General features: G+C 45.4%; 1 protein-coding gene across 1 annotated transcript in view; it reads right to left on the minus strand.

Annotated features, from left to right (window-relative positions):
- The window catches only part of LZTS3 (leucine zipper tumor suppressor family member 3), a 25,548-nt gene extending 24,320 nt beyond the window's left edge, over nt 1–1,228 (minus strand). The window contains exon 1 of the mRNA XM_063310306.1: nt 1,074–1,228. The gene's annotated coding sequence lies outside the window, so the exon portion shown is untranslated. The remainder of the gene's footprint in view (nt 1–1,073) is intronic.
- Between the last annotated feature and the right edge of the window lie 6,362 nt (nt 1,229–7,590).

Genomic DNA, 7,590 nt, shown 5'->3' on the forward strand with positions numbered 1-7,590 from the left:
CAAGATTACAACTGGTCCAAAGCCAAGCAGTGATCCCAATGACCAAGCCTGGACTTGAACTCAGAACAGAGAGAACATGTTTAACAGAAAACCCTGTTATGTGGCCTACAGCAAGGGAAAACCCACCTCTCGTTTACGCTCCCTCTGCTTTGCAAAGCCACAAGAGCGCTTCTAGAAAATGAAACCACTAAATATAAGCCATTATTGTCCAACCTCATGCCACACTCAAGACCTGAATAAAGGCTGAGCTTGTGGTCCTTATGCCATCCAAAACAGCTGATACTCTTTTGAATGTCGGAGCTCATGAACAAAGACAAGAGTTGCTCAGAGCATGTGTCGAGTGCAAACCAAGCTGACTGCACCGATCCCAGATGCATCTGATATAAACAGCAAGGTGGGGAGCCATTTTTAACAATGACCCATCGTTTGTTTTCTCTAAAGAGAGAGTCAAGGGTGGCCTTAAGAACACAAGTGAGGCTATTTTTAAGGTTCACTTAGCACGTGGTTCAAACTTGAACATTCAATAATTCTTTATTTCTCCCCGCTTCCTTCATACTTGACATTACATGGCTGCGTTCACCCAGCACATCTGTCCAGGCTTAAGTAAACTACGGTCAATTCAATTAATCTGGATTTTTCAGTTGCACCTCCCCGAATCATAAACTAATCACAAGAGGTGAGAGCAGAACACGGTTGGCTGGTCTTTGGCTGAACAGGTTGTGTGAACGCAACCCCAGCTTTGATACTTCAACTCACATGTGAGTTGCAGTACCAGGCAAGGCTCAGAAACGACCCCATGCTATGACAAAGCACCAGCGAAACCCAGAATTGTTGGAGAGATAAAGGCAGCAGCGAAAAAAAGGACACTTCCAAACTTGGAGAAGGGGATGAAGGACCCCATCTCCTCCCCTCTTTCCTTCAAAGCCCCCTGCCCCCCAAACCTTCTTTAGAAGGGATTTGCCTGCCTGTGGAAGACAGCCCCCGCTCTCCCCAAGAACTGCACATTCTCCGAGCGAGAGTGAAAGCCGAGAAGAGCTTCTGAAACGCCACCAAGACTTTTTCCAGATGTTTACCTCGAAGCTTCAGGAGATCTTGTTCACATAACGCCACCAGAAGCTCACCCACCTTGGGTTTAAGCTGCCTCCTCTCCTCGTCGTAGGCACTCTGGAGAAAGAGAAAAGCAGAAACTAATACCTGGAGGAAGACCGTTCATCACCTGTTATTTGAACTGAAGCTGGATTGAGCCTTGCTCCTGGAGGTGGCTGGAACCAACCAGGAAGCTCGGCTTGCCAAGCAGCGAGTCCCATTAACTCTTCCCTGGCAGGCTGGCAACTTTCGGAAACTGAAACCAAACCAGACCAGGAGAGGGGAGTCTGATTTTGACAGAGCCAAAGAGTTTGGGGGGCACCACAAACAGCAGATCATCCTTCCACCATCAGCAGGTATGCCATAAAATTCCCCAAGGTGCCCCGAGATTCCTTGAATAATCTTTCTCTCCTTTAAATAATGTTTTCTTTTCAGTTCAGACTAGGGGACAGTGCTGGGACGATACACGCAAATAGAGCAACCGACTGCATTTCAGGAAATTAACTCCTGTAAGAGATTTCAGAAACGGAAGGGCTGCCTTAAATCAGATTTCTTTACTCTAACTTTCCTTAGCTTGGTGCCTTCCACGTATGTTGGAAGACAACTTTTAAAATTCTCCTCCAGGATGGAGGATGTCAGGTTGAAGAAAGCCGATCTCCAGTATTTCCAGCATGAAATAACTCTTCCATAATCTAAGTCTATCGATCTATTTTTAAAAATGGCAATTATATTGTTGTGAGCTGCCCAGAGACATTGAGAGTCTAATAACAATAACAACAACAACAACAATTTGTGTGTGGTCAGTATATGGTTGTATTAGTATATTTCATTCACTCTGTAATCCTGGGAACTGAATATAGGATCTGTGGTCTATCGCCATTCCATCTTCCATTTTAAAACACAGCACACTTCCTAAAGCAAGTACGTTTAAAAGAAATAAAATTAAAACCCTGTAATTATTATTATTATTTTCTTAAAAAGAGGAAAACATGGAAATCTGCTCAAACATGCTTTGTCCTATCTTGTCCTACCCATCTCCAGGGCTTACCAGACTCTTGGCTGACAGACATAGAGGCAAATAGAACATTTATTTTTAATATTTGCACAGAAATGTGGAAACCTCTGTACACCCTGCTTAACCTCCCTCCCTGGAAACTAATTTACTCATTTAAAATATTCGTACGTTGCTTCCCATTGCAAAAACCCTGAAGCGCATCAGGAACGCTTAAAAAAAAAAGCAAAAACAAAATACAATGAAGAAAAAGGCATACTGGGGTGGTGGGAATTTGGCTCTTTGAGCCCTGGGTGATAAAATTTGCAGCTTTGGGATCACAAGCCCCCAAATCCACAGAGTTTAAAAGTACCAGAATTTGAAGTCTGTGGCTGAAACGGCATGAAACTCACAGCGCAAATTTGACTAGCCTTTTAAGCATCTGTCCCGACTTGCACCTAAGTGTAGCAAACATGTACCTATGCAACCTCTTTTTTCTACTGTGACCTCACAACCTTGCTCTTATCCGATCCCCAGGATAGCCTTAGATCATCCTTAGCTGTTCCAGTTTTAAAACAGTGCTTTCCCCCTTAAGCAGGCAACAAAGCTCAGCAGTTTTACCTGGGTACAATCTGACATACTTTGCTGACTGCTGTATGGGTGCTGTAGCCAGGTGACCCCTGGGGATCAGCCTGGTTCCTCTTGGCCACTTTAGGCTGGTGTGAACACACACATACACACACACACCTCCAGTCTCTAGGCTAGTGTTTCTCAACCTTGGCCACTTGAAGATGTGTGGACTTCAACTCCCAGAATTCCCCAGCCAGCATGGCTGGCTGGGGAATTCTGGGAGTTGAAGTCCACACATCTTCAAGTGGCCAAGGTTGAGAAACACTGTCCCCCAGAGCACAGGAGAGTCAGGCTCTTTTGAAACAGCCTTCCCTTGTACTCACCTGTCAGCCTTCAAGGTAGACCAGACTACGAAACCAGAGCCATGCAGGTTAATCCTGCTTTTATTATATGGTTATAGTAACAGAACCTTGCAAGTCTGAATGTACTTCTCACCTCCCTCCCTTTATCTTCATGAAAAGTAGGGAGGGTCTTGTCCAAGACGCTTTCTCGGGTTACAGTTCTAGACCGGACTCAGATTTCTTTTATCTGACCATGGTCTTGGTTGAGGCTCTTCCTCCTGCTCCTCAGAGCTATTCCTTCTTCCCAGTGCATCATCAGATCTCTGGGTTGATCCAGAGATCTGGCTTTGAAACAGGCCTAACAGCAGACCCTCTCTCCTGCTGCATCCCTTCCCCCCATGCTGGCCAGCAATCAATCAGTCTCCTTTTGAACACACCCATGCCAAAAACTTGCATGAAGCTAGCAGTGAGTTTTGACTGACCATTAAAACCACTGGTTGAGCCAGCTTTTGAAATTTGCTTCTTTTCTGTCCCCATCTCCATCTCCATCCCTGGAAGGAGGACAGTGGATTTTAACTGAGCCGTGGGGAAGAGCCCGCAGCAGGGGTGCCCGCAGAATAGGGTAAAAAAAGTCAAGATGGTGACCCACATAAAAAACAGGCGGAGCTACAATTGCACTGTGGCGGTTACCATTTTTGACTTTTTGGACCACAACCTGCCGATACCTCTGGTCCGTGAGACTTAGAAAGCTCAATGAAAAGAGGAAAAAAAATTTTGGGAGGGAAGCATGCCCAAGTTTTTATCTTCTTGGAGGAAAAGGTATAGATACAAAATGTCCTGATTACCAGGAAACACACTGAGGCGAGGACTTGGTCTCTAATATTTATTAGTAGTACTTAACAAGAATCCTAACAAACTGAGAAAGCGTGGGAAAACCCAGCCATATAAACCCCAAAGGTTAAGGCGGTCCCGATCTGTGTCTCTTTGAATGGCTGAACAGTTCCTCAGTGCTACGCATGCGCTTGACAGTCTGGGTGAGAGCCCCCTGCTCGCCATCCTTACTCATGACACAAAAGCTGAAATTAGAACGGTCAAAAAAGCGGCATTGGCTTGGTCACCCAAACATCCACCTACAGCTTTTTCCCTACTACAAGCAGGAGACTTCATTCTGCCAGATCAGGTGCCACAAAACCAGCCCTTCGGTCACCTTCTAGGAGCATTGGACTTTCTCTCTCCAAATCAATAGGTAGGGTTTCCCTTGACGTAAAGTCCAGTCGAGTCCGACTCTAGGGGGCGGTGCTCATCTCCGTTTCTAAGCCTTGGAGCCGGCGTTGTCCATAGGACACTTCCGGGTCATGTGGCCAGCATGACTCACGGAACGCCGTTACCTTCCCGCCGAAGCGGTACCAATTAATCTACTCACATTTGCATGTTTTCGAACTGCTTGGTGTGCAGGAGCTGGGATTAACAACGGGAGCTCACCCCGCTGCGCGGTTTCGAACCGCCGACCTTCCGATCGACAGCTCAGCGGTTTAACCCGCAGCGCCACCGCGTCCAGATCCAAATCAATAAGCCATTCTAATTAAGAAAATAAAAACATCCAGTCAAGCTCAACTCAGACACATCCAAGCTCTTTTCTTCCAACAGTTGAAAGTGCTTTGCCACTGTCTTCTCCTAGGATTTTTTTTTTCAGCCTCCCAGTATGACATATAATTTGGAGCTTGCAGGATGGACTTCTAACTGAATACTAGCCAGGTCAAATCCTGCATAGTTTTTTGAGGTCAGCCAAGGTCATCTTGCTAGGGATTATAGGACCTGAAATCCAGCCCATTGGGAGGACATTCGGCTGGGGAAAGCTGCGCTACTGCAGTCCATGGGCTTTGGGCCACCTTTGAAGACTATTTGAGAATTTTAAAACTCAGATGCCAACTGAGTTGGAAATATAGGCATGGCTGATCAACATTTAAGCAATTCCACTTTTTGCCAGTCTGCTTTGGGACACAGTAGAAAGTGCTGTGAGCCAGGATTTCTGAAGGAGAGCCACATGATGTACAAGTTCTTCATCAGAAAGTGGCCTTCATATCTCCACATGGTCAGAAGTTAGCTGGACAGGCAACAAGCCCCAGCCTTTTTCAGCCCACATCTCCAGGTACAATGTTTGGCCTAGAGCAGTGTTTCTCAACCTCAGCAACTTTAAGATGTGTGGACTTCAACTCCCAGAATTCCCAGAATTCCTCACACTGGCTGGGGAATTCTGGGAGTTGAAGTCCACACATCTTAAAGTTGTTGAGGTTGAGAAACACTGGCCTAGAGGGCAACTTACTTAGCTCCCAATCTACTGTCCTGCTCAGGTCCAGATGCTTTCCTTAGTCCACAGATAATGATTTCATCTGCTGGTTTTTATAGATTTGCTTTTATTTTAAACTGCTGTTTGTTTTATTGATTTTTGAACATTTACTGTAGTAGGAAGTTGTCTTTAACAAGCTAAAAACCAGTGCTGTTCTGGCCTGGAACTTCTTGCATTTGCAGTCACAGAATATCAGGGGGGCAGGGAGCAAAACTGGAAGAAGAAGTATTACCAATAACCTCTAAGCAGAAATCTTCCTGCTTGGTATTCCACGTTCTAGGTTCTACAGGCAAAACATGTCTGGTGTAACTAATGTGGGATTTGTGTTCTGCTTTACGACTGAAAAAAACCCAAGTGCTTTCCAACAAAACAATGCCAAAAGCATCAAAACTATGAGACAGAGTTATGCACTAGATCAAATTAAATGAAGGAGGAAGGTCCTGATAAATAAACACAAAAGAAATATTTTCTTGGTGGCTGCACGACCACAGAGGAGGCCATTTTACTTGCTGCTTAGCATCAGGGATTCGTCAGACAGCAAACGCAAGCTTCTATAGCTCAACTCAGAGGTTGACCACGTTCCAATGCTTTGCAAGATAGCTCCAGTGCTAAGCTGTGGCGAACATCACCTTCCAGAAGGACAGAACAGCTGCTGCAGCAAACCAGGCCCAGCTGTGGCTGGCCCGAACTGTGACGGACTGACATGACTCTTTATGTAACAGACGAAACTGTGCCGCTGAGAACATGCAATGACACACCCAGCCTTTTCCAATAATGGGTATTATTCTAGCTCAACTGATTCATTGTGCCATTAAACTAATCAATGTGCTCAACTCCATGCTTAAAAGCCATGAGAGTTGGCTGACAGGGAAAGAGGAGGAATGTGGAGACACATTAAAGGATTTCTCAAGATATATGTGGGGCACATCTGTCACAGCAGCATCTTGGCGGTCTGCTGGTGCCCCTGCTTATGAGAAGTCGCTGCAAAAAGAGCATCATCCGAGAGAAAAGTGCTCTTCCCCTCCAGAGTCCTACCAAAACAGCTGGAACATCTTGCGTTTTTGCATCCCACAGCCCTCTATGCTCACCTCACGCACACCACATGTAACTCTGGGTTAAGAACCACCTCGTCTCATTTCATGTCCGAAATGCAGGAAATAGAAAGGGGGAAAGTATTAATTAAAAGTTAAAAAGTTAAAAACATTTAATAAAAATATAAAATTTATATAGCTCTAGCCCAGTCCCGGGCCACATTGATGGCAGAGGTGTTTCCGACCAATAAGTCACTCTGTGTGCATGTTGGCCCCAAAGGGCACTGTAAAAGATGGGTAGGTGTTTGAATATGCAGTTGTTTGAATATGCATTAGCAGCAAATATCCTTGCCCTCAGGGAGAAACCCCCATTTTTCCATATAATCTTTAGTTCTGGCCAAACCGGTGCACAGTCTGTTTAAACATCTCCAAACCGTCCACTCCTCCTGCGAACCTCCAGGCAACTCCTCAAGCGGTTCGATCCAATTATGAAGTTGTTTTACTTGAGATTTCCATCTTTTTAATCGTTCTGTTTGAGATGTAGTAGCAATCTCCTCAGCACAGGAAACGTCTTGGGCATCATTTTGTAAACAAAGGGCCCTTCTCAGGGCCAATTTTAACGATGGCTACTATGACTATTGAAGGGATATCAGCAGACAAGGAAGCTTTATTAAGAATCACCTAATGGCATCATTAACTTTCTGGAGAAGGCTCTGATGCCGGGAAAGGTGGAAGGAAAGAGACGAAGAGGGCAATCAGCAGCAAGGGGGATGGACTCAGCTATAGTGGCGATGGGGGCCCCCTTGGAAGACCTGAAGACCAGGCTGGGGACAGATCCACCTGAAGAAGGTCTCTTTATGGGATTTCTAAGAATCAGCACTGACTTGATGGCCTTGCAAATCACGTACACAGTCACTGAACCAAGGTCCTTCCTTGCAAACCAGAGTGAGCGCCTAGTTACTGTGAACCTGGAGACACGTCCCATATTTGCTCATCATATCCAGGACTTCAAGCACTGATCTTTACATAGAACAAGAAGCCAGGGATCTCACTTTTGGAAGAGCTACTTTGCAAATTTGGAATAACCCTGAGAATACAAGATGAGCAGTTCAATTTGGATGGGAGTCAATGTTTGGATTTCTGGCAGACATGTGGTCAGTGCGCATATCTACTATAACAATCATGAGAGAGTCACTGAGTACTTGGATCTCAAAGCATGGCTAT

Source organism: Candoia aspera, chromosome 8, assembly GCF_035149785.1.
Source record: "Candoia aspera isolate rCanAsp1 chromosome 8, rCanAsp1.hap2, whole genome shotgun sequence".
Taxonomy (NCBI): Eukaryota; Metazoa; Chordata; class Lepidosauria; order Squamata; family Boidae; genus Candoia; species Candoia aspera.